The sequence below is a fragment of the Sarcophilus harrisii genome, chromosome 3, assembly GCF_902635505.1.
Source record: "Sarcophilus harrisii chromosome 3, mSarHar1.11, whole genome shotgun sequence".
Classification (NCBI taxonomy): Eukaryota; Metazoa; Chordata; class Mammalia; order Dasyuromorphia; family Dasyuridae; genus Sarcophilus; species Sarcophilus harrisii.
The window spans coordinates 370,413,664-370,439,854 of NC_045428.1; the positions used below are offsets into that span (position 1 = coordinate 370,413,664).

General features: G+C 33.6%; 1 protein-coding gene across 3 annotated transcripts in view; it reads left to right on the forward strand.

The window, feature by feature from the left end:
* The window catches only part of HECW2 (HECT, C2 and WW domain containing E3 ubiquitin protein ligase 2), a 369,280-nt gene that overhangs the window by 152,124 nt on the left and 190,965 nt on the right, over positions 1 to 26,191 (forward strand). The window contains exon 1 of one of the 3 annotated variants that reach the window (XM_031960291.1): positions 18,141 to 18,663. The exons of the other annotated variants lie outside the window; for them this stretch is intronic. The gene's annotated coding sequence lies outside the window, so the exon portion shown is untranslated. Of the gene's footprint in view, positions 1 to 18,140; positions 18,664 to 26,191 lie in introns of those variants that run through there. 3 annotated transcript variants of the gene reach the window in all.

Here is a 26,191-nt window from a genome sequence, read left to right on the forward strand (position 1 = left end):
TTGCCAACTAAGAAAAGAGAATGAGGTGTCTAAGATAGCTTCTTATCTTTGAGTTAGAGATACAAGGGAACTAGAGATCTAGTCCATCTTTAATATTACAGATAAGTAAGATGAGAAATAAAATGATTAGGGACGGAGTAAGGACCTAAACTCATGTTCTTGGATTCTGAATCCAAAATTCTTTCCACTCCAAAAGCATACCTAAGTCTTTACGTTCCTTTACTCAAATAGTGCTGTCTTTGAATTTTTAAAAAACAATAGACATGTCATAATCTGATGTTTTCTAGGCTTCCCAGTAAATTGTATTTACATGAAGAAATGACCTAATATCGAAAAATGTCTATAAAACATTAGCTATTTCCTTTTTATATATTCATCAAGAAATGCAAAAGCAAAAATAGGGATTGGAAATTACTTATGCCTTTTTGTTTATCTTATTTTTGTGATCACCATCTGTGATCTTTTTAAAAAAAAATTTTTCTGTTATATGATATGTTATACAGATAGATTTATAAGTACATTTATAGCACACATTTCTTCTGTATGTAAATATACTTTTTTTTTGGTTTGCACTTGCCAAATGTTTAAGTATCATTGTCAGTTCCTCATATAGTATATCTGATCTTGAGATGGTAGGTATAGACTAAACATGATGGTCACCCTATCATCTCTGATTAAAGTGAATCTCAATAAAAATCATGGAATATTAGTTTATCTTATTTCTGTTTGTTGTCCTTTAGAGTCATTTATGGATATTTAGTTATGACCTTACTGGATCTCATGCCAAACTCTCAGAAGGTTCGTTTTCCCCTCAATTTCTTTTTGCTAATTTTGAAAGTATATTTCTCATAATGTCCCCTCTTGTTCCTTGGTAATATTTTGCATATGTGTTTTTTTCCTTTTTTTTTTTTTTTTTGGCTGAGGCAATTAGAGTTAAGTGACTTGCCCAGGGTCACACAGCTAGGAAGTATTAAGTGTCTGAGGCCGGTTTTGAACTCAGGTCCTCCTGACTTTAAGGCCAGTACTCTATCTACTGTGCCATCTAGTTGCCCCTGCATATGTGTTTTTACTCTAAATTGATGGTTCTTTTACTGCCACATCTCTCCTCTTGTCAAGGGAATTTTTGTTTGCTGATGTAGCTATGTTCTTTTGGTTTCCTTTTGGTGAATCAGTTAAAGTTCTAAAAACAGTGATAGTATGAGAGTTTTGATTTTTGCCTATTCCACAATGAAAAATTAATATCCTGTGTTGATGGATTGGTTTGGGACTTTGTAATCCCAGAGATGTTTTTTCATTTTTATCCTTTTAATTTGGTCAACTATGTAAAAACTTTTTTTCTGCTTTTAAAATAATTGTATTTGTTAGTAGGCATTTCCTGTATTTTAAAAAAAGGCCATTTTCAATTTTAAAAAAATACTATTTAGTCTGTACCTCATCAAATTTTTTGTCATTTTCTCCTTGAAGAGGAGGCATATGACCATGGGGCTTCTGAGTCATCCACAAGAAGTTAGCTTCTCACATTTTTTGATCCTGAAACAAAACCATCAAAAACCAAGGTTTATGTTGATTTAGTTTGAAGGATATTGAAGGATAAGAATCAAGAGCTTCTTATAATTTTTTTCCTATTTTTTAATTTTTTTGCAACAGGTGTTAGAACAGACTCATGGACTTAATCAACCACAACTAACTAGGCAGTCAGATGATTAAGCAACTTGTTTTTGGGAGGACTTTTTATAACTCAGAGGGAGGAGGGGAAAATAAAGGTGGGATCTAGGGAGTGACAAGAATGTGTAAAGAGTCTTAAATATGCCAACAAGACACTCTGGGAAAACTTGAATTCTTTTTATATCTGTCTATTGTTGATCCAGTTCACATCATGACTGTCTTAACTGAGGTAATAAGACCATCTGGGAAAGCTGACCCTTTTGTGATAATAGGAACAGAATGGGCTTGTTTTTGTACTTCCTGAGAATAAACTGATTTAGAATTCATATCAACAAGGTGATGTCTTCACTAGTGGGCGAATTGGGTTTAAGACAGAGGTACACAAAGTCCAGAGTCCTAGAAGTCCAATTATAAGACACAACTGGGGATGACTGGCAATGTCCTAGTATGCAGTGGATGACCTTGTCCTCTTCAGTGCTTAACCAAGCACTGAGCACTCCTCTGAGTGCATATTTTAGCTTCAATCATGGCCATCGGAACGAACTGTTCTCATTGTGTCATTCTTTAGAAGAAGTCTTCAGATACTTTGGGTAAATGTCACAGCTAGATTTTGAGACCTATCAGCTACCTTCAAATGGTTTTATTGGGGTGTGAATGCTGTACATCTTCAGCTTCTTGGGGTTACAGTTTGAAAGCTGGATAAAAGTAGACATCAAAGTAGATAAACAACCCTGAAAAGGATTCATTAAGCCTTCACACTAGGTACTGGTCCTCCTGAATCTACTACTCTTCCTTCATGATTGTTAAAGCAGAAGTGAGCTCTAGAAGCCTGTCAGTTATCACTTTGACAAATGCTTATGATTTAAGGTTTATCAAATGGTAAACTTTTTTGGTGAAGAGCCTTTTGATACTTGACTTGCTGGCATTGGGAAAGCTGATGCAGCTTGATATTGGGCCAAATCCCAAATCTTTTCTAGCTTGGTAGAAGCTGAAAACTTGTGCTATATAGGTGGTATAACTCTTTGACAACCCAGTCATCTTGGGCACAATGAGGCATTGGAGTAGGACTTTTTTTAGATAGTGTTTTTACAGAGATAGGATGCTTACATGTGATTTGATAGGATATTTCTGTTATTTTTCAAATAGTGGATATGAGTTTGTGCTGAGCTGGTTCTTTTTATGGTCAATGGCAAGATGACTGAGTAAGTTATAAATATAGTCTTTAAGGGGGTGAGATCTGTGACCTTGGCCTCTTTGTTATTTTTGGCTTGATTTGTGATTGAATTGGTATAAAAACTTCCTGGTTAAGGAAATGCTTTACATCACTGTGGACTAGTGACTATTCTTCAACTAAATCCCAGAGAGTTGCCCAGGGTACCAGAAGTTAAGTGACTTATTCTGGGTCATTGGACCAATAATATGTGTCATAGGTGATTCCTGAACCTGAGACCAGCCCTTCCATTACTTACACTGCTTCTCTTACTACTGTGTTTAAAACATAGAAGAGAGGAGTTCTGAGAAAATGTCTAGATTTTGCATTCTGTGTCTGTTGATTGTGGAGAAAAAATGTTTATTTACTCTCATTGATAGCTAATTTTGTATAGATCACATAATTGTTATGTGAGAAAATGTCTTGTTCTTCAAAAATCTACCTTGCATTGTTACTAATCCAGGGACTTGAGGGACTTAATTGAAATCAGCTGAGGCAGAGTGACATCATTATAGATCTTAGAATAAAAAAGAATATTTTAGAAAAAAAAAAAAAGAAAAAAAAAAGGAAATCAGTTCCTGTGATCAGCTTATCAAAAGAGGATTCCTTTACTAGAAAGAACCATAGAAGGAAGATTTTACTTCAGGAGGAAGGTTGTTTAAGAAAAGATAGGATGCTGCTAAAAGCTGACAAAGAAATATATTTGGCACTTAAAAAACCAACTTTGTCCATAAAATAGAAGAATAGAAGAGCATTATAGAGATGTAACTGACAATGAGATTGCTTAAAAATAACTGTGAATAAAAAGAGCTCAAAGTCAAAGTATTATGAGTCAAATTGAATGTTTTCTTGGTTCTACATTTTGTGTTATTAGCCTTAATCACTTGATGGGTGAGGCCTCAGTCAAAGTGAGACCTGTTGAAGAGCTTAGCTTAAAAAGGCCTATGTTTCTCTTTTCATTCAGGGCCATCTCCAGTCATCCTGATCCTGGCTCTGGATCCAGATGGCTCTGGAGGGGAAAGTAAGGCAGGTGACCTTACACAGCCCTCCCTCACTGAAATCCAATTTACTTCCAAGCCATGGTATCATTTCCCTGATGTCATGGTCCTATTTGATAACAAAGAACAAACAACAGCAAAATGACATCTACTAAGGTTCCCCTTGGGACTTTATAGCACAGAGATAACTCCAGGTTCTTGAAGGCTCTGCCGTCAGTCATCTAGGTAGAAAGGTTTGATTACAGATCCAGTGACATGCTCTCTGATTATTATCTGAGGACCAGCCTAGCTAGTTTGGGGGTGACACCGCCAAGTAGAGGAAAAGGTGAATTTTATTTTTTTACAGGGCTTGGGGGGAGATGGAGTAGGGTGTATGTGTGACAACAACTTTCAAAGATCATCTCACCAGGTTACTCATCAGTTTCTTACATGATCATAGACCTTTGACATATAAATTAACTAGTTTTTGGCTTTTTTCTTCAGCTAACATTTATTGGGAATTTATTTTGTATAAGGTATTATATAAAGTGCTCTGGGAGCTACAAAGATAAACAATACATTGTCCTTATCCTTAAACATTTTAATGTTTCATGATATAATAGAACAAATAAATACTACATAAATAACTATAACAAATAATAGAGTATAGCAAATGCCATAATAAACATATAAATAAATGCTGTCGTTTTGGAAAGGCAGAGGAGAAGACTTCTAATATGAGTAGGTATAGGGATCATAGAAGGTGTCATAAAGGAAGCAGAAGTTGAAGCTAAATTTTTTTTCATTTACCATAGAATTTAAAAAACTGAAAATTGGGCGTTCCAGTTAGAGGGAACTGCATGAAGAAAGGAACAAAAATGGGAAGATTTGGGTCATATTTGTATAATAATAGTGATTATCCTTAAAATGCTTCACATTGATATAGTGCTTAAATTTTTCCAATTACTATTGGAACATATAGAAATACTGTAGGCTGTAGCATGGAGGCTGGGAAGATAGATGTGGGCCAAATTATGGAGAGCCCTTAATGCCAGACTAAAGAGTCTAGATTTGGTTAGATTTTAGCAAGAGGGTAACAAGATTACAGCTGTGTTTTATGTTTTATGAAGATTAATTTGATGATAAGTTACAGCAGGAATTTTTATCTTTTTTGTTGTTTTTGTTCTAGATCCCATTGGCAATCAGGTTAAGCCTCTGGACACCCTTCTCAAAATTATATTTTAAAGTGAAGTTTATGTATTTCACATAAAGTGAAATATATATAATTATGCAGAACATCAATTACATTGAAATATAATTATCAAAAAGCTTTAAAAATAAATTGATAGACTCTAGGTTAAGAATACCTGATAGAAGATGTATTGAAAAGTGGGGGAGATCAATATTATTAATGTAATAGTCTAGGAATGGATGTCTGAACTCAAATGTGTGGCAGCAGCAATCATAGAAGTTGAAAGAATTTTAGAGATCAGTTCATTCTCTTCTTTTTTATAGATGAGAAAACTAAGGCGCAGGTTAAGTCACTTATTTATTAAGAAGTTATTATGTTATTGTAGGGGATGCGGGAAAACTGGGACACTGATGCATTGTTGGTGGAGTTGTGAACAAATCCAGCCATTCTGGAGAGCAATCTGGAATTATGCCCCAGAAGTTATCAAACTGTGCATACCCTTTGACCCAGCAGTGCTACTACTGGGCTTATTATACCCCAAAGAGATACTAAAGAAGGGAAAGGGACCTGTATGTGCCAAAATGTTTGTGTCAGCCCTGTTTGTAGTGGCCAGAAACTGGAAAATGAATGGATGCCCATCAATTGGAGAATGGTTGGGTAAATTGTGGTATATGAATATTATGGAATATTATTGTTCCGTAAGAAATGACCAGCAGAATGAATACAGAAAGGCTTGGAGAGACTTACATGAACTGATGCTAAGTGAAACGAGCAGAACCAGGAGATCATTACATACTTCAACAACAATACTGTATGAGGATGTAGTCTGATGGAAGTAGATTTCTTCGACAATGAGAAGATCTAACTTAGTTCCAATTGATCAATGATGGACAGAAGCAGCTATACGCAAAGAAAGAACCCTGGGAAATGAATGTAAACTGTTTGTATTTTTGTTTTTCTTCCTGGGTTATTTTTACCTTCTGAATCCAATTCTCCCTGTGCAACAAGAGAACTGTTTGGTTCTGCACACATATATTATATCTAGGATATACTGCGACATATTTAACATATAGGACTGCTTGCCATCTAGGGGAGGGGGTGGAAAGAGGGAAGGGAAAAATGTCGAACAGAAGTGAGTGCAAGGGATAATGTTGTAAAAAATTACCCTGGCATGGGCCCTGTCAATAAAAAGTTACGATTAAAAATCAATAAATAAATTATATAATAATAATAAAAAAAGAAGTTATTATGTGCTAGACACTCTGCTTAGCAGAGAAAATAACAAAGTGAAAGAAAAACATGGTTCCTATCTTTAAGAAATTAATAGTTTAATGGGGTAAGCACATGCAATTAACAATGTACACACAAGATAGGTACATATACATAATATAAAATGTATAGATATATGTGTACATACGCATGTTCATATGTAGATATATATGACACATGCATGTGTGTACATAGATTTTACATAGATGTAGTCTTCCCCATTAGACTATGAAAGCCCTAGAATTGAGAGGAGTGGGATATTATTTCTCTAAAAGGTGAGATTTTAATAGAGAAGCCAGGGAAATCAATGGGCCCAGTTAAGAGAGGAGCACCTTCCAGGAATGGAAGGCCCCATTGAGGGACAGCCAGAGAAAATACTCATAGTATTTGAAATAATTTAGGTCTTCCCTTCCCCTCTGATATTAGTTTACCTATAAACTGTATAGTGTAGTATCCATATAAAGCAAGGGATAGTACTGCATCTAAGATTTAAGAGAAAAACAAAACAAAACACAAACAAACACAAAAAAAAACATACATTGATCTATTTTGTTCCCAATTCTTTGACTATTTAAACAGAAACTAGAAATGATATTTTCATAAATGATTATATTGAAATTCCTCAAACTTCTTTTCACTTGGAGTTGTTTTCATCAAGGGAACTTGGGTTTTTTTTGAATACTCTGTTACATAGTAGTTGATTTAAAATATATGCTAAAATTCCAGGTGGGACCAGGTTAGTGTAGGGATTTGGGAATCACAGTAATTTAATACTTGAAGATTTGACTGAAATTTTTTTAGTCTATAAGTAACCACTTTTAACATGATCCTTCTGTCCTATTTATTTTGTTTCCGTTACCAGATGTATCCTGAGTTTTATATTCTATCCCTTAGAGGTGTCCTTATGAAGGATGATGCATGCCTTTTCCTATATCCTGTGATATGGAATTGAATATGTATAGTTGACTACAAGGTCATTCTTTTGGGCAGGACCATCTGATAGATGGAAACTTCCTTTTAGCAAGTACCTCATAAATCTCCACTATAAATGATTTGAGGAGAGAATGGAATAGTACACAGAGCCAGTCTAGGAGTAAGAAAGCCCTCTCTTTCTCCTTTTCATCTATCATTCTCTTTCCCTCTCTTCCTTCCTTTCTCCTTAATCTCTCTCCTTTCTTTCCCTTCCTTTCTTCCTTTCTACTCCCTTCTTACTTTGCTTCACACCAGCCTCCTTCCTCATAAGAGATGTATAACCCTTTATACTAACATTCCCCCATGCAACTTTCTAAAATTATAAATTGCTTAATAGTTACAGATCTACAATGGTAAAGGGAATTTCCCTATTTGAATTTGTCTAAGCCAATGAAATCACAGATCCATATTACCAACGCCCTTACCTCCCCCAAAGTATGGAACAATGTGACATTCTGAAAGGTAAATTTGAATTTGCTTAAGGGGGGTAATACATTAGTAAAGAGATACCACCTTTGACTTTTTATCATCTCTTTGACAGTTTTTCATTCTACAAGATGCTAATTTCTTTAGCATATGTTGAATGTCTTGGTTTTTTTTTTTTTGTTTTTTGTTTATGTCACAGCTGAATTCTTAACCACTGACAATTTCTATTTCATGCAGCTAGTATTTTTTTTCTTTATTTTTTCATGGAAGATTGCAATTTTTAAAACAAATTAATTTTAAAAATTTAGATTCAGGACCTAGTGCTTATTCTTTGAGTAGGCTTATAAGGCAGAATCCAAAATTCTGAAAATAGGAATTTACAATAGAAATACAGATTCTTAAATATAGCCTGGTAGGGGTGGGTTAAGAGTGAATGGCGCCGTTACAGTTTGTTCCAGGAAAGGCGTTTTGGATGAGAGCCATCTCCTCTTATAAAGATGTCTTCTGGTTAGTTTTATCTTTTCCACTTAACCTTTTACAGGATGATTACTGACATACAAACACACAGTTAAATAAAAGGAATTTACATAATTATGTAACTTTTAAATTAATTGGGTACAAGTCAGTTCGGTGCTTGATGTCTGTGGTTTTTATTTGTATTCTAATAAAAATACTGTACTGAAATTAGACCTTCAAATTTGAATTAGTCATTTAGGGAATTCTTGTTTGCTCATCATTTAGTGCAGGCAGCTGATTATGAAATGCTCTTCACTGAATTTAAATCTGTCCAGTCTTCTCATGTATCAAGGGGATGAAAAGACTTATAGAACAGGACTGTTATGACATCAAATGAAATTGTACATATGAAAACATTCTGTAAACTTTGCATTCTATAATTGAAACATTATTGTTTTTTATCATCTCTCCAAAAACCATTGTGGTGGCTAGAGAGAACTAGGTTACAGTTCTGCCATGACATGTTTAGCTGTTTGACACTGGGCAAATCACTTAACATCAAAATGTTCTAGGCAACTTTCTAACTCAAAGAGATAGAGAAGATGCTGGTTTGCTTTGCCATGAGGATTTTTTTTTTTCATTAGGAATTTCTATATACCAATAAAATCATAATAACATTTCTCTCCTCTAAAAAAAGCCAAGTAACTATCAGTTATAAATAAATTCATTCCCTCCACTCCTGAAATTACTTGTGAATTCACTTATTTGCGTTTCCAATTTGTTTCCAATGGAATGTTAACTGCTTCAGGGTAGGGTCTATTTTTGTTTTTGTATTATTCCAGATTCTAGCAAAGTGTCTAGTATCTGGAGAATGCATAAGAAATGCTTTTTGCCATCATCCTGATCATCCCCATGCCTGGAATTCTCTCCTTCCTGACTTCTACTCCTCAGAATCCCTGCTTCCTCCAGACCAATTTTTTCCCTATCTTCTCAACTACTAGTGCCTTCTCTTCTAAGATTACTTTCCATCTACTCTAGATTTTTCTTCCATGTACCAACTGAGATTAGAATATGTTGTCAAGTCTATTACAATGTGAAGCTTCTTGCTTTCCTTAAAATGCTAAGGAGTGTTTATCTAAAACCATTAGCAAGCATTACTTGTAATGGGATAAAGATCAGGGGTGGAGCAAGGATATCCATTGTCATCATTATTAATCCTCAGTATTGTTCTAGAAATTCTGGCTCTACTAATGACACAAGAGAAAGTGAAGGAATAAGAATAAGCAATGAGAAAATAAAACTGTCACTCTGTAGAAATATGATGGTATACTTAAAGAATCTTAGAGAATTGGCTAAAAAGCTAGTTGAAATAATTGGCAATCTGAGCAAAGTTTCAGGACATAAAATAAACCCACATAAATCATCAAAATTTCTTTATATTACCAAGTCCAGTAAGAAAAAGAGAGAAATTCCACTTAAAATAAATACAGACAATATAAAATATTTGGGAGTCTACCTGTCAAGATAAATCCAGGAATTATATGAATATAATTATTGAATATTTTTACACAAATAAAGTCAGATAAAACATTTGGAGAAATATTAATTGCTCATAGAAAAGTGGAGGCATAAAAATAATTCTAACTAATTTTGTTATCCAGTGTTACATCAATCAGATTACCAAAAAAAGAATTATTTTATAGAGTTAGAAAAAAATAACAAAACTCATCTAGAAGAATATAAGGTCAAGAATATTAAGGGAATCAATGGAAAAATATGTAGGAAGATGGCTCTTAACAGTACTACGACTCAAATTATATTGTTGCTCAATCATTTTTCAGTCTGTTTGATGACTTGTGATCCCATTTGAGGTTTTCTTGGCAGAGATACTGTTGTGGTTTGCCATTCCCTTCAAACTGTATTACAAAATATTAATCATCAAAACAATCTGTTTTTATTGATTAGCCCATTTGATTTGATTGACCAATCTATTGGCTAAGAAATAGAGTGGCAGATCAGTAGAATAGATTAGTTACATAATACACAGTTGCAAATGTTCATAGTAATTTAATGTTTAACAAATCCAAAGGTCTAAAACTTTGTGACAAGAAATCACTTTTTGACAAAATTTTTGAGAAAACATGAAAGCAGTTTGAGAGAAATTAGGTATAGACTGTCATTTTACTATGTACCAAGATAATGTCAAAATGGATGTTGTCATAAGCAAATTAGGGGAGCATGAAATATTTTGCTTTTCAGATATATAGGTAAGGGAAGAATTTATGGCCAAAAAAGAGAAAGAAGTATTATGGGATGTAAAATGGATAATTTTGATTATATTGAAAAGTTTTTATACAAACAAAACCAATGCAGCCAAGATTAGAAGGAAAGCAGGAAACAGGAAAATTTTATAGCAAGTTTCTCTGCTAAAGGTCTAATTTGTCATATGGAGAACTGAGCCAGATTTATAAGAAAATGAATCATCCCCTAATTGGTAAATAGTTAAAAGATATGAACAGGCAGTTTCCTGAAAAATAAATCAAAGCTATCAATAATCATGAAAAATTCTCTAAATCATTATTGATTAGAGAAATACACATTTAAGCTACTCAGAGATACTAACTCACATCTACCAGATTGGCTAATATGACAGAAAAGGAATGACAAATGTTGAAAGGAATGTGGGAAAATAGGAGCACTAATGAATTATTGGTGAAATGTACTGATCCAATCATTTTGTAAAACAATTTGGGATTAAATACAAAGGGCTATAAACTATACAGACTCTTTCTGCCAACAAAAACTACTAGTAGGTCTACATCCCAAAGATATTTTTTTAAAAGGAAAAAGATATATATATATATATATATATATATATATATATATGTATGTATAAACATTTTAGCAGATCTTTTTGTGGTGGCAAAAAAATTGAAAACTGAGGGAATGCCAGCAACTGGAGGATATTAGCAAACTTATAGTATATAATTGTAATGTAGTGCTACTCTACTATAAGAAATGATGAACAGGATGCTTTCAGAAAAACCCAGGAAGGCTATAGCAACTGATTGAGTGTGAAATGAGCAGAACCAAGTGAATACTGTACATCAATATTGTACAATGATTAACTATGAATATCTTAATTATTCTAAGCAAGAAAAGATCCAGGACAATGCTGAAGAACTTTATTCAGAGAATGAACTTACAGAGTTTGCATGAAGACTGAAGCATACTTAAAACTTTTCTTTATGATTCTTGGGGAGTTTTTTATTCTGTGTTTTCTTTTGTAACATGGCTAATATGGAAGTGTTTTACATGATTGCACATGAAATTGCAAATTGCACATCATGTATAATCTGTACTCAAATGCTTGCCTTCTCAAGGAGTGGGAAGAAGAGGGAATGAGAGGATGTAGAATTGAAAAGTTTCTAAGAAATGGATATTTAAATTTTCTGTTTACATATAATTGAGAAAAAAAATAAAAAATGTAAGCTCCTTGAGGGCAGGGACTCTTTCTTGCTTTCTTTGTATTCCTTGCACTTAGCACTTAACTTTGTATTAACTTATAATACATAGCAAAAGCTTAATAATTGCTTCTTTTTGTTATTGAATTAAAATGTCATGTATTATTATCTATTATTCTATTTTTAAAGATGAGCCTAATAATTTATTTTAGCACTGTTTAGAATGATAGAAATTTATCTCAAGAATGGAATGCTGAAAATCATTTACTGTAACTCTAAAATTAAATTATTTTATAAGGTCATATAATTCAATTAATACCAGAACTGGGACAGGACCCCTAGATATTCTAACTTTTAGTCCATGGTAAATTCTTTGTTTTATATATAGATATATATATATATAAAATGAGAAAAAATACTCAAAATAGGGTTCCTTTTTTAAAAAATTCAAACACACCCACACACATGAAACCAGCAAATAAAAGGTGGTTATTTTCTCTTGGAGACTGATCCTTAAACATCTTTAGCTTTGTTGAAGTCAGTTTTCACCTGAATCTTTGTCTTTAGCAAAAAGTCATAAAGGGAAACTGCTCTTCATTCATCTATGAAGGATAAAAATAACTCAGAATTTTTACTGGCTTTTAGCTGGTTATCTTTACAGCTGAAGGAAGGGGTGCAATGTCATTGCTGATTATTATGTGTTAGATTTGTATTCTCAGGCTCTCCTTGTAGCACCTTTTTAATAAACATTTTGTTTAATTTAGAGAGGAAAACAAATAGTTATTCTTGGCAATGTTCATAAAGCAAAAGTCAAACACAGCAGGGGATAATTCAGAGGTTATACTGACCTGAAACAGGAACTGTATAGAGTGTGTCCAGCATTGAACTTTAACACTGTTCAAAATCCAGGTCTTCCTTGCTTGTTTTTCAAAGCAAACATTACAGACCTTAGCTAGAGTTCAGGAAAATAGTAAAATGAGATATCCTTTATGGCTAGAGGCCTGGATCATTTGCTTTTACTTTTAGTTTGATATTTAGTTTGCATTTTTTAAAATTTCAAGATAGAGGCACCTAAAAGATAAAATGGGTAGAGTGCTGACTGAGAAGTGAAGATCTGAAGTTTAAATTAGAATTCAGGTAATTAATAGCTGTGTGATCCTGGAGAACAGTCTTTGTCTGCCTTATCTTCTTCATCTGTAAAATGGACATAATAATACTACCTACCTCCCAAGGATAAAATGATATAATATCTGAAAAGCACTTTTTTAATCCTTAAAGCACTAAATAAGTGCTAGCTAATAATGAGTAGGGCAGCTAAGTGGTACAGTGGATTTAGTTCCAGGCCAAGAATTAGGAAATCTGAGTTCAAATCTAGCCTCAGATACTTACTAGCTATGTAGACCTGGGCTAATTAACCCTGTGTAACTCAGTTTTCTCATCATCTCATCTCATTTTTTTGAAATGGAGAAAGAAATGGCAAACTTCTCTGGTATCTTTGCTAAGAAAACTCCAAATGGTTACAAAAGGTAAAACATGACTAAAGTGACTCAGTAACAACAATAGCAATAAGAGAAAGAGGAGGAGGAAAAGAAACAGGAGGAGGAGCAGGAGGAAGAGTACTGTGTCCATTCTTTTAGCGCCTGAACTTCAAAAAAGAATCAACATTGCTGAAAGGGTCCAGAGGAGGGAAAAGGGAGCTTAAAAAAGGTATGTTTTGAAAGCATGTTCTTAATATTTGAGATTAATATTAAAGAAATTACCAGACAGAGGCAGACGGCTAAGGAAGATGGTCCACAAGCCAAAGAGAGGGATAGATTTTTATTGACCAGTATAGCTTGATTGTAGTAAATACTATGGGTAGAAATTTTTTCTCCACTTGTGCTATTTTCTCTACATGACACTGTTATATCATTTTTTCTCCTAATAAATTAGTATAATCATGATTGGTGAAAAATGTGATTACTGAAAACTGAAAAGGTCTAGTATATGATGCTCAAATACCTTACCATAATTTGGAGCTGGAAAACATATGACTTCCTAAGCTAAATAAGTATAAACTTTTATCTTCAAATTATCATTCATTTTACTATTAATCCTTTAGCAAATTTTCTCTTTTATATCATTTTTTTTCTTTTTTTTTCTTTTTTGAAATTCACACGAGGTTCACAATATAACACAAATTCAGAAAACAAATTCCTAAATGATGTCTTCCACTGTATGTAGAATACATGTTACTGAAAAAATCTCTAGCAGAAACTGCAACAGAATTGGACTGTGTGGTCTACAATTTGCATAAAGAATAAAAATGATATGTGTAAAGTCTATAAACAAAGGAAAAGTAATAAGCTTTGCAAGGAAGGGTAGAATCCTTTATTCACTCTTCTCATTCTAAATTTGAATTCATTTATATAGTGAGTGTTCCTCACTAATTTCCTGAAAAATCAGTTTGAATTTCAACCTAAAATTTTGTCCTTTATTCTTCATTGCTCTGCTTATTAGATTTTTCCAAGAAATAAGTAACCACTCTAATAAAATAGTATTTTAGTAAATTATACATATGTACATATGTGTCCCTAAATCTTAAAGCATTAGCTGAATATAATCTATTATTAATTTATATTTATTATGATTCATTCCATTATGTATCCATAAATAAGATTAATACCGAAATATACTTTTGTATGAGTATTTATTCAGCAAGCATTTATTAGATATAGTTAGTTCTACCATGAGACTTGTTTAAAGACACGAATCTGTGATAATATGATTGATATATTGGGTACTAATTTGGGCATATCAAGAATTTCAAGTTTGCTTTGTGATTTTTTTTCTCAAGAAACAATGAGAATGCAGAAAATTGTACCACTTTGCAATAACTCACAAACTTCAACTCATCCTATGCTGCCTCTCCTAGGATATCCTCTCAATTCTGTCAATTTTGCTAATCTGGAGCCCCTTTGGCATCAGATCCAAGCATATAGCTTGTATAGCAGCCCGAGGTAGTGGACCTGTCACTATATATGTAATATTTGTGTATTTCTTAATAATTTAATATGTATAAAAATGCTACTATTTTTATTAAGTTTCTATATCTTTTTTAAATGTGAGACTGATGGAATTATTGTGTTGTTCTCTTAACACCATTTTCCCTACAAGCGCTTGGAACTTTTATTGTGTGATTTTGTATGTTGTGATCATTTTTGGAAACAAATAATTCACATTATAGTAGAACTGACCGGACTGTGTTAGGCACTGGATAAAACAAAACAGATCTTACCTTTAAGGAGCTTACATACAACAAATAAGCAATTATGAAAATTATTGGTGAGTAGTGATTATAAACTCTCAAGAGCAACAAATGTTTTTGGTATCCCTAATGCTTAACATTACATATCTTTATACTATATTTTTAATAAGTATATATTGTTTGATTGATAGTAAAAATAGTAGCTACTGTACGGATGAGGATAGTCCTTATGTATGTAAACCTGAGTGTAGCACTGAAGAGAGCTAGGGTTTGTTTCTACCTGGTAGAAGTGAGGAAGGAAAAGCAATCCAGGCTTGGTTAGTGAGGTATCCTTTATGCCCAACATGTCATTCTGGAAGTTTAGTAAATATAGGAAGGTTGGCTGGAATGTATTCACTTCATATTTTTGACAGTTACTTTCATAGTCTTCTGGGTTGCAATTCATTCAACAGTATGTGAAGATGGAAAATGCCCCGTGTTCTTACTTCTCCTTTCTTTTCACCTTTAGTTTTAATGGGTTTGAGGTGGAATATATAAGGACAGTAATATGCAAAAAGCCTGGAATAAATATTAGAATCAGATTTTAAAGGTTTTTCAATGCCAAAGGAAGGAATTTGTATTTTATCTTAAATAAGCTATTTCCCTGACCCCACCTCAGCTACTCAGAAAAGCAGATGACCATGTTTTTAATTGTAAAATTCTATTAGTTTTGCTATATTGCAGAGGCATGGAATATCAGTCTCTGAAAAACTTAAGATGAGTAGCATTCAAAGAACAAAGGAGAGGTGCATAGTGGGTATGAGCAGACTACAACATATAACCAATAGGGAACTCTGAAGAGGAACAAATAAAGGAAAAAATCAAGAAATTTTATAGCAGGAATGGTTATGTGACAAACATAAAGGATGGCAGATGAATAGCTAGAGTGTCTCCTAGTACTCTCAAACTATTGCAAGAAAGTGAAAAAAGCTTTTGGAACAATGAATGGATTATCTCTTGCCAACTGTTGGGTGAACATGAACAAGAGTTAAATAGGATAGGGAAACAGAGATTGTGCATAATTGGAAGGAACATCTGAAAAATAAAACAGATTTATTTGACTATTTTATAAAACATAAGAATTATGGAACTTTCCTTCCCACCATATATTTTAAGTGATAGAAATGGCATGAGATAGTGGATAGAGCCAGGAAGATCTGGGTTCAAATTCTATTTGTATTAATACTAATTAGCTTTGTAACATTCAACAAGTTATTCTGTAGGCAACTGTATAATGATTACATAGGCTGTCATATGTATTGCAAAACCATCTCCATGCTGATAGAAGCACATATGTACAAGAATTTCCATCACTTTATATATCTGAGAGCTACTTTAATGATCTTTTGTGTTGTAATCCCTTCAATAGTATGTGAAGTATGCAAAGTGCCCTGTGTTCTTACTTCTTTCTTTTCTCCTTTAGTTTTCATGGGCTTTGAGAGGAATGCATAAGGCTATGAACTGAAGAGAGTAATTAAAGTCATCTTAGATCTATAAAGATTGAAGATGTAGGTGAACATAATACTACTTTAAATAAAATAGGCTGATGTGTTTGAAGTGTTTCTCAAAGCCCCGCCTGTAGCCAAGAACTGGCCACCAGTATGTCTTATTTAATGTGTCTCAGATAAAATATACCCTTAGTCTAAGCTCATATGTGAATATAATTTTTATTCCATTATATATTTGGGGGGGCTGGCATAGCAAGTAGGAATTTAAGGAAACACAGTAAAGATGGTGGCATCTTTTGATTTTTTTTTTTTGGTAGGTAGGAGGTTCTTATTTTCTTAGAAAATGTATTCCTAGATTTTGAAATGAACTAGACAAATGAACAAGAAAATGAACCTTGGTTTTGGTTTCATATTGTTCAGTAATTTTTCAATCATGCCAAAGTCTTTGTGGCCCCTTTTGGGGTTTTCTTGGCAAGAATATTGGAGTGGTTTACCATTTTCTTCTCCAGCTCATTTTACAGATGAGGAGACTTAGACAAACATTGTTAAGTGACTGATTCAGGATTTCACAATTAGTAAGTATCTAAGGCTACATTTGGATTTAGGAAGTTGAGTCTTCTTCATTCCAATCCTGGTGCTCTAGGTCTGCGTTACTTCTCAGTCTCTCACCCATTGCATTTGAAGCCTCTTAAATTTCCAAGACCACTTTAATTTCTGGGTTATAAAGTAGTTGGAGAATATTGCAGCCCAATGGTGAATGGTTTAAATTAAATGAACCTCTCTTTCCTCATGAGGTCCATTAGTTATAGAATTCTTTTCTCGTTTGTGAAGTTAGGTGCTTTGTTGAGAGATGAGAATTGCGATACAAAGAGGACATTCATTCATTTAACAAGTGAAGTAACAAAATGAAGTAGCTAGAACCATGACCTTTATCCAATTTATTATTTTTTAAAAGTTTTATTGATGTCTTTCTTTTAGACATTTCTTCTAGTATACTCCTCTATTATAGAGCCTTCCCTTGTAAAAATGAAATGTAGTCAAGCAATATAGAGTGACACATTGACCATGTCTGATAGTATGTAACATTACTCACATGTTATCCTCCTATCTCTCTGTGCAACATTTAGTGTTATTAAAACTGTGCAGTTTTAATATTAAAAGCAAATCTTTTGCCATCAAATCTATTAGACTTGGGAGATGTTCTAGTGATCACTCCTTTAACTACTCATTTACACATTATCCTCCCCTCTCATGTGTTGGCTGGAATGCCATATAGCTATTTCACTAAATAATTATGCTGATAAGCTGAAAGATGGTGCACTGGATATAGTTCTGGGCCTGGAGTTAGGAACTCCTGAATTTAAACCTATCATAGCACATTTATTAGGTGCATGACCAGGAGCATATCATTTAACCCCTGCTTGCTTCAGTTTCCTCATCTGTGAAATGGGAATAAAATTAGGATCTACCTTCTTAGGGCTGTTGTGAAAATAAAATAATATTTGTAAAGTGCAAGTGCTTAATACAGTACTTAGTATATATGAGGTGCTATGTCCATGCTTATTCCCTTCTTCTTCTCTTCCTTCTAAATGAAATTGGTTCCATTCCAATTAATTATCAAAGTCTACTGAGTTCTATTTCATTGTGTAACTAACTCAGTTATACTTTTTTAAAAGCTAATTTGATAGCACTCCGTTTCACTTGTGTGTGTGTATGTGTGTGTATGTGTGTGTGTTCACACAGCTTGTTCTTTGGAATTCTCCCATGGAAAAGTAAAGGAAGGAAGCTGAGGGAGGATGGGCCGATTGCATCCTGTACCCTTTGCAGGGGAGTGGCCACAGCTGGCTAAGCTGAAGGGACATAATACAATTCTGTTTTTTACTTAGGATGCCTAAACATAGATAAGCTTTCATTCAAGCAGGAGAGTTGTCAGGCTTTCTCTCAACTGGGCAGAACTCTCCTGATGAGCTAGTATTCCTCTAGCACCCTGTTTAAATGCTCCATTACCGGACACTTTTCACAAGGGGAAGAGAAGCAGCTGCAGAAACTGGGAAGCAGATAGAGGAAAGGATCAGCTTTGAATGACTTCTTCCCCTCTGCATAGAACTGTCTCTCCTGGGACACAACTTTCCTGATCACTCCCTTGCATGTTGTGAAGATAGGCCCATTGTTTAGCAAAAGAGAAATGAACTCTCGGAGACGGACTTACTTTTCTTATTTGCCGCTTCATGAATCTGGTCTGAAATGATGGATGCACTTAGCTTTGGAAAAGGCACAGCCCCTCTGGGATAACACGAGGTAAGATTTCCCTGTGCAGGGACATATTCTCCATTCTTTCCAGGTTTACTTTGTGATAAACCAGGTATTGGGGTTATTTACAGTTCTTTCTGTCATCCTTTCTGCAGTGTGCTTGCAAATGATCCATTCTCCCATAGTATGACTGGGGAAAGTGAATACAACTGTTCTTCACCCTCTCAACAGAATAGATTCTGGCTAGATTTCCAGAAAGTCAAAGTTTTTCAATATTGCAGATCTCTGGAGCAGTTCTGGTGTGTTTGACTCCTTTTCTGAATAAGAATGTAAAAGGATGATGTCTGTCTCCCTGATTGCTGTAGTAATTGTTGTTGCATTAAGAATAGACTTCATGACTACATAAACTTGGAATCATCCGTGATGTTTTTGATGGATTAGGAAGTTTCGTTCTCAGAACATTTTACTGATGATGTAGAAATACAAAGTATTTCAATCTAAAGCTTATGTGGAAAGAGATACATAGTGAAACATTCTAGCCATGCTTTTGTGATTTGAGAGGAAAATCAATTCTTAAAAGTTTAACTTAAGAATAGAAACCTAAATACTAAAGGAATTGGAATAAGGTATAGACTATATAAACTTCAGTAGGGAGGCTAGGGAATGGACCTATGCAGCATAGTGGATAGAACACTGGACCTGAAGTCATCAAGACCTGAGATGAAGTATGACTTCAGACACTCAGTAGCTACATGGTCCTGTGCAGGTTAGGTAACCTGCTTTCTGCCTCCTCTTCCTCATCAATAAAACAGGGATCTTAACAGCCCCTACCTCCCAAGGTTGTTGTGAGGATCAAATAGATATTTGTAAAAAAACTTTGCAAACTTAAAATACAAATGCAAATGATGATGATGATGGTATCGCCTCCCAGCTGAATAAATTGCCTGCATGAAACTTGAAACTTGTTCCTACTGTGCATCTATATATGTGTATATATGTATGTATATATATAAAAATTATTTTTATAGGGTTCACTATATATATATAGTGCCCAGAAAAACACTAGTGAATATGTCAGAGGTGGGCCTGAGCTGTGGTTTACCTCTGAAAGGGCTCGCACTAGTCTTTAGTTCCTATAAAAACACAGTTTCAGCCTCGTGTAGACAGGTATGCATAGTGAAACATATTCTAAACGCTATGATTTTGACTTGATAGAACTGATTTCTTTCATTTTAAACTTAAGAACAGAACCCTGAACTTAAAAGAATGGAGTGACTTGTAGAGCATACAAACTGTAGGAAAGGATATTTAAATATTTAAATCTGTGATTTATTTATTTATTTTTCTCCTGTCTAGAGTCCAGTTATTTGAAGGCTTGGTATCCAATTAGGTTTATTAAAAATATAAATTAAATGCACATCTTTAAAATACTTGTGGATATCAAATCCTTTTGACAATTCATGGATATCATTTTATAGTTTTATAGTTTTGGGGGTACAAGACCTCTAATTTGGAAGTAACAATGGTTCTAGGGCAGGCCCTACCTTTTACCTACTGGGAAAAAATCATTGTTTTCTTGTTAAAATTCTTAACTATTTTCTGGCAATACCCATATTATAATATCTAAAAACAAACCAGAATTTTAAAGATTCCATTTAATAACAAATAAATTATTAATTAATCTAGGTTTCAGGTGAGCAGTCAAATAAAAGTCAGCCTGAGAAACATTAAAATTGGCTCCAAGCAGCACTTGGACAATAATTGTAGGTTGATGCCAAATATGTTGTTGGAGTGACTGACTATTGGGTCATCAGGGAAGCAAATGAAATCTAAATAGAGCATGGACAGGAATAAGGGATACTTTGCAGAACAAAAGGGCATGGGGTCAAGGGAGTAGTACTCATTATAAATCAAAAGAATAAGCTTAGGAAAATTAGAGAGGATAATTTTAGTATTCAGGGCTTTTGAGCTAATGTTTTTCCAGCTGATTACAAATTCTTAGGTGTAATAGTTGCTGATAGGTGGGTAGAATAGAGGGAGATGTCAAGAAATTGATTAGGCTATTTGGTCACTAAAATGTATGTTTAAGATGAAAAGAATGAGAGAATGGGTTGGAAAAGAGGAAAAAGACTAATCCAGATAACTAAAGCCAGGCCACAGAATCAGAAGATGGGGAAATGTTCTAGAGAACAGTATATGACAATTAGGAAGATAGGAATAGAACAAAAATTCCTGTGGTTTGAATTTCAGAGAAGAGGATGGGATCTTTCAGTACTCTATATTCATTGAGGGAAAGAACTGTTTTCTCTAATATAGTTTAAGCCTGATGTCTTGCATATGGGAGGCACTTAATAGATATTTGTTGTATTGAATTGTCAATTCAAAAAGCTTTGCCTTGATCTCTAAATAAAACAAGCCCTTAATAGATCTCAATCCCAATTTCCAAAGATAACCTAATGAAAGGAGTTATGAAAAAACATATTTCTTTAATATGTGTTATATTTCATAATTATGTAATTAAATAAAACTCATTACCCACTCAAGCACAGAGAAGCCCTCAAAGTGAGAATTGCTATCTAAGAGTAACATTAACTTCCAGGAGGACCCCAAAAGTCTCTAAGAACTTTACCCAATGTTGAAAACCGCGTGTTTACCTTGTGTTTTTAGCAGTGTTTACTTGTTGCTAACTTGTTAAAAGGTAAAAATGGAAAATATTTAATTAAAATATTATTGTAGGTCTTGGGCACTTTTCAGAGTGCTTGTGACTAAGGAATCTTCCATTGACTGTATGTCCCTAGAATTTTGATTTTGTCACATAGGGGAATGGTAGCACTTCTCTTAATACCCCATGATTCCTTATGGGGATCCTAGTTAATGTTTATTTAGATAAGAATAACCTCTATTGAACTCAGTATGTCATTCATACACACACACACACACACACACACACACACACACACACACACTCACACTCTTAGTAACATATTCAAAAGTTCTGCTGCAACATTAATCTTATTTACTCTGAATGGTTATAGCATAATATAACTATGTGTTATGTGACAAAGAACTTAACACATGATATTGGATCATTTGGTGAATAAAAGGAAGCAGAGTATGTTCAAACAAAATATAATTGAAACTATTTTTTTAAAAAATTCAGACTAAGATCATGTATGTGTGTATTTAAAAGGGTAACAAAGAAATGAAATTAGGAAATGAAGGTATTTGGTTATTTAAAGAAAAAGAAAACATTGCTTCCAATGGGACATAAGTATATTAGTTGTTGTCTTTATGGTAGTCATCATAAAACTGTACTAAGAGTTATGCCTAAAAGATTTCTGCAAGTTTATGTTTCAAGTAAGACAATGCATATTTAAAATATATATGAAGATATGCTTCTAGTTGTTCTAAGCAAGTCACTTAACTTTTCAGTGTCTAAAACAGTGCCCTACAACAATCAGATCCTAGCTATGATATTCAAAATAATAATAAATTAATATCATAATAAACTATGCCATTATGTATTAATACTATATTAATGTATTGTCAATTATATATAATGCATGATTCTATATTGCAAATATTTCTATATTAATATAATGTTCACATCTTGAATTAATATTCAAAATAATTTTAAAAACCATAAAGATGACTAAAGATACCAATTGTAAAAAAAAAAGGTATTATGTTCAAGATAAGGGCAGATTTCTTAAACTTGACAAATTTTGATTTATATTCGGGGAGAAAAAATAGAATTGAAGAAAGTCATTTTTCTTTGGATTACTTCAGGAAAATTTCATGAGAAGACAAAAAAAAAAAATGGAGTTAGAAGAAGGAAGGGAAACGGAGAACAGATGGACAAGTGGAAAGAGTGGGTCTTCCAGGAATATGGTATAGCTTGGAAAGTGGTTTAAAGGAGGTTGGTCAGACAAAGAGAACTTTGAAATTGTTTCATGGCCCTCTCCATGTTGCCAAAGTAATTTCCCTTAAATACCAATCAACCATTTGACTTCCCTACTCAATCAATTTGAGGACTTCCTGTTGTGTCTAAGCTTTTTAGGCCTGGCCCTACCATGTATTTTTAGCCTCATTGGATATCACACACTTTTTTGCAGTTTGAAATACTGGCAATTTTTTTTAAACCTTGCTCATGACTTACCATCTTTCATTTTCTTGCTCTTCAAATTAGTCATTCCATATGCAGGAGACATACTCTTTCCTTATTTCTTCCTCAGGATCCTTCTTCCTTCAAGATGCAGCATAACCATCAAGAAACCATTAGTGACTTTCTACTCAAACTATCCTGTATATAATTATTTTGTATGTATTGGTATTTAATTTACATTTATGCTGAATATGTTTTTATATGTACTTTTCTTCCCCATTAGAATGCAAGTTCTTTGGGAATAGGTTTTGTTTTATTGTTTGGACTTATATTCCCAGTGCCTGGTATTGTCTGGTACAATTACTGGCACATGGTAGATACATAAAAACTCTTATTGCTTGGTTTTAGAATTTTAAATTAGTTACACCTGTATTTCGATACAAAATACTTTGCAAGAAATTAAAGAAGAATATGAGAGTGTAATGACTGTGAGGTTTGTTGTAGAACATTTTGCTTTGTAAATCACTTCTATGACTAGAATTTTGGTCTTTATAATTTATATATATTGGGCCTATATTTTTTTTCAAATTTCTTTTTAGCTTAAGTTATTGATATATTTTCCTCCTGCCTTCCCTTTTTCCTTTTTTAAAATGAAAATTTATTTTAAACTTTAGCCACACAGAAGAAGTATGTTTTGTCAAATCAGAACTAATGGATGGAAGAAATTTGAAAAATCATAGAATTTCAGAGCATTTCTTCCTAAAGGCATCATTTCGAATCTTGAGTAATGCTTCTTGATAACTACAGCCTCTGGCAATACTTGACCCTTTAAATACACTTGGACACATTTTTTTTTCTGGAAATATATGATTCATTATGAAGGCTAGCTGAAAGGAATACATAGAAGAGAGAAAACAACCAAAGCTAGGGAAAAAATGATGAGCGAGCACTAATGTATGTGTCTGGAGGATCCTGGAAATTTTTGAGCTAAAATTGTATAAAAGGAATGTAATCAATGCCAACTCTTTTAATGCTGGTCTAGAATTCAACCCAAGGCAGGTGCTTTGTTCTGCTTTCCCAAAATATTGTATTATACGGTGTTAGCTTTGGTGACTAAAATGTGAGCTCCTGGTTTTTGTAAATCTATACAAGTAATAATTTTTCATTTGCAAGAATGTATCAAAAGATTTCTTCTGAAACATTATTCCATACTAGGAAAAAAGTCTTTTTAGCAAAAAATAGCCCTGAAAATACTCTGTCGTGGCTAGGACTTTCTACACCTATGATTTTTAACAGTGGATGTCTCAGCTGTGAAAGACTGAAACATAGTGGTCTCTGTTTTTATTATGAAATCTCTTATTAGCTGAGATAGGATTTGTTTAAGAAAATGTGCCCAAATTTTCCTTGAAATTAGTCATATGATATTAGGCAAGGTTTCACATAGTTTGCCTAATCTTGACTCCAGTCCCTTCTTTATTCTATGTTTAAGTCAAGCTGGCAGTATATTTTCCAGAAATGGAGGAAATAGATTTCCAAACACCCAAGTCTTCTGTAGAGATCTTTCACTGCTACTGTGCAACCATATGAGGGTAAAATTAGCATCCAAAGGGTAGAAATTGCAAAAAGGCAAAGTCAGATTTGATATAAGGGAAAACTTCACAGCCTGGAAGAAGTGGGTTTCCTCATTTTTGGAGGTCTTCAAGCAAAGGCAGATTGTAGAGGAGATGTTTTTCTCAGATTTGGGTTGAGGTAAGTAGTTGTAGGCCATCTAACTGTAAAATCTTATTCGTGTTTATGTTTTGTTTTGTGTGTGTGTGTGTGTGTGTGTGTGTGTAGTATTGAAAAGAGTTTGGGGAAATTTTGAAAAAATCATTAAATTTGAGTTATGTAATTTTAATATCTGAAATATTTTATACTGTTTTAAATAAGAGATTCAATAGTACTATCATAATAATCTTGTAGAATTTTTGGTCCTTTTAACTAACACTGGGCACAGGTTTTATGACATTTAAATCACAACCTACTACTTTTTACATCTCCCTAAAAATGCACTTGTTTACCACCCTTTCATTCATCTAATCAAACCAGAAGATGAGGGAAAGGAAATATTAAGTAGATACAAGGGAGAATATATACAGAGATGTTCAGGGCACAGCACTATTGTGGCAATTTAACTCCTTTAAGAGTATCATGAAGTAGGAAAAAAAAGGGACCAAGAGCAGGTAGAGGAGAAAGACACCTGATACCACGTTTTGCGATAAGTACACAGGTGCAATTGGCTATCCTGTTTTTAGGATTGTGCTTAAGTTCTTGAACCAGGTGGCTTTGAAGTCATGTGGTTTGTAATAGGAAGGGACCTATTTCTCAGCTTGTCTTGAGGCTCTAAAGAGCTTATCTGAAAGATAATATCTTTGCCGCTCCCTCATCACTAAATCATTAAAAAAAAAGAGCTGTGTATGCTATGGAATGTGACCAAAAAGTATTTCTACACACCCATCATGAGTTTGAGTTTTATTTGATTATCATATAGGAACATTTTTAAAAAACTAACTTAATCATAAGGAAGAAATGTTTGAATTCACAAAATAATTGCACACTTTATCTCTTTTCTCTGGATAACTAAAGGAAAACTCGAACAGAAGGGAGAAAAAACTCAGAGTAAAATTTTGGGTACAATATATCCAGACAGACATTAAATTTTTAAAAAAGACAGAATATTAAAATTGGCCAGTTATCTTTTGGGGTCTTCTCTTCCATATCCCCTTTCTTTTCTCCTATAAGCTTATTTTCTCTCTCATTCCACTCATTTTTTTAAAGATATGGTATGTAAAATATTTTAGTCATTCCTACACTTTAAGGATCTAGAATTTTATCAATTTTGTGTTTCCCCTTTCTTGAACCTAGGCTGAGGTTTTTCAGAGCAGGAATTAGTTTTTGTCTCCCTTCATCTAGTGAGAGCTTAGCACAGTGTTTGGAGCACAGTGATTACTTAATAAATGCTTCTTGACTATACAATTCATTAAACTCAATAAAATTTTCTTGAGTTTTTCTTGGTATGTTTTGTTATGGCATCACCTACATTTTTTCAGTTATATCTTACTTGACATTACAAGCTTTTCATATAAGACAGAAACAGAAACAAATATAAAAGTCTTTGTTCTCATGTAACTTGTACCTTACTGGAGAAGCTTATCTTTTAAAACTTGATAACTATTTTACAGAGGTGCCTTGGGACCTCCAAAAATTTTGTCATATGTAGCCAGGTTAGCATCTGTCTGTCTGTCCATTCCTGATTCTCTCTACATTTATATCTACATATAGAGACTAATAGCTAGAGATATATACACATATATATCTATAGATAGGTAAACAAGTGCATTTGTATATATACCTCTACATGTACACATGAGTGTATATGATTATGTTTTCATATGTATATCTCTGTATTTACATATGCATGTGTATTCCATT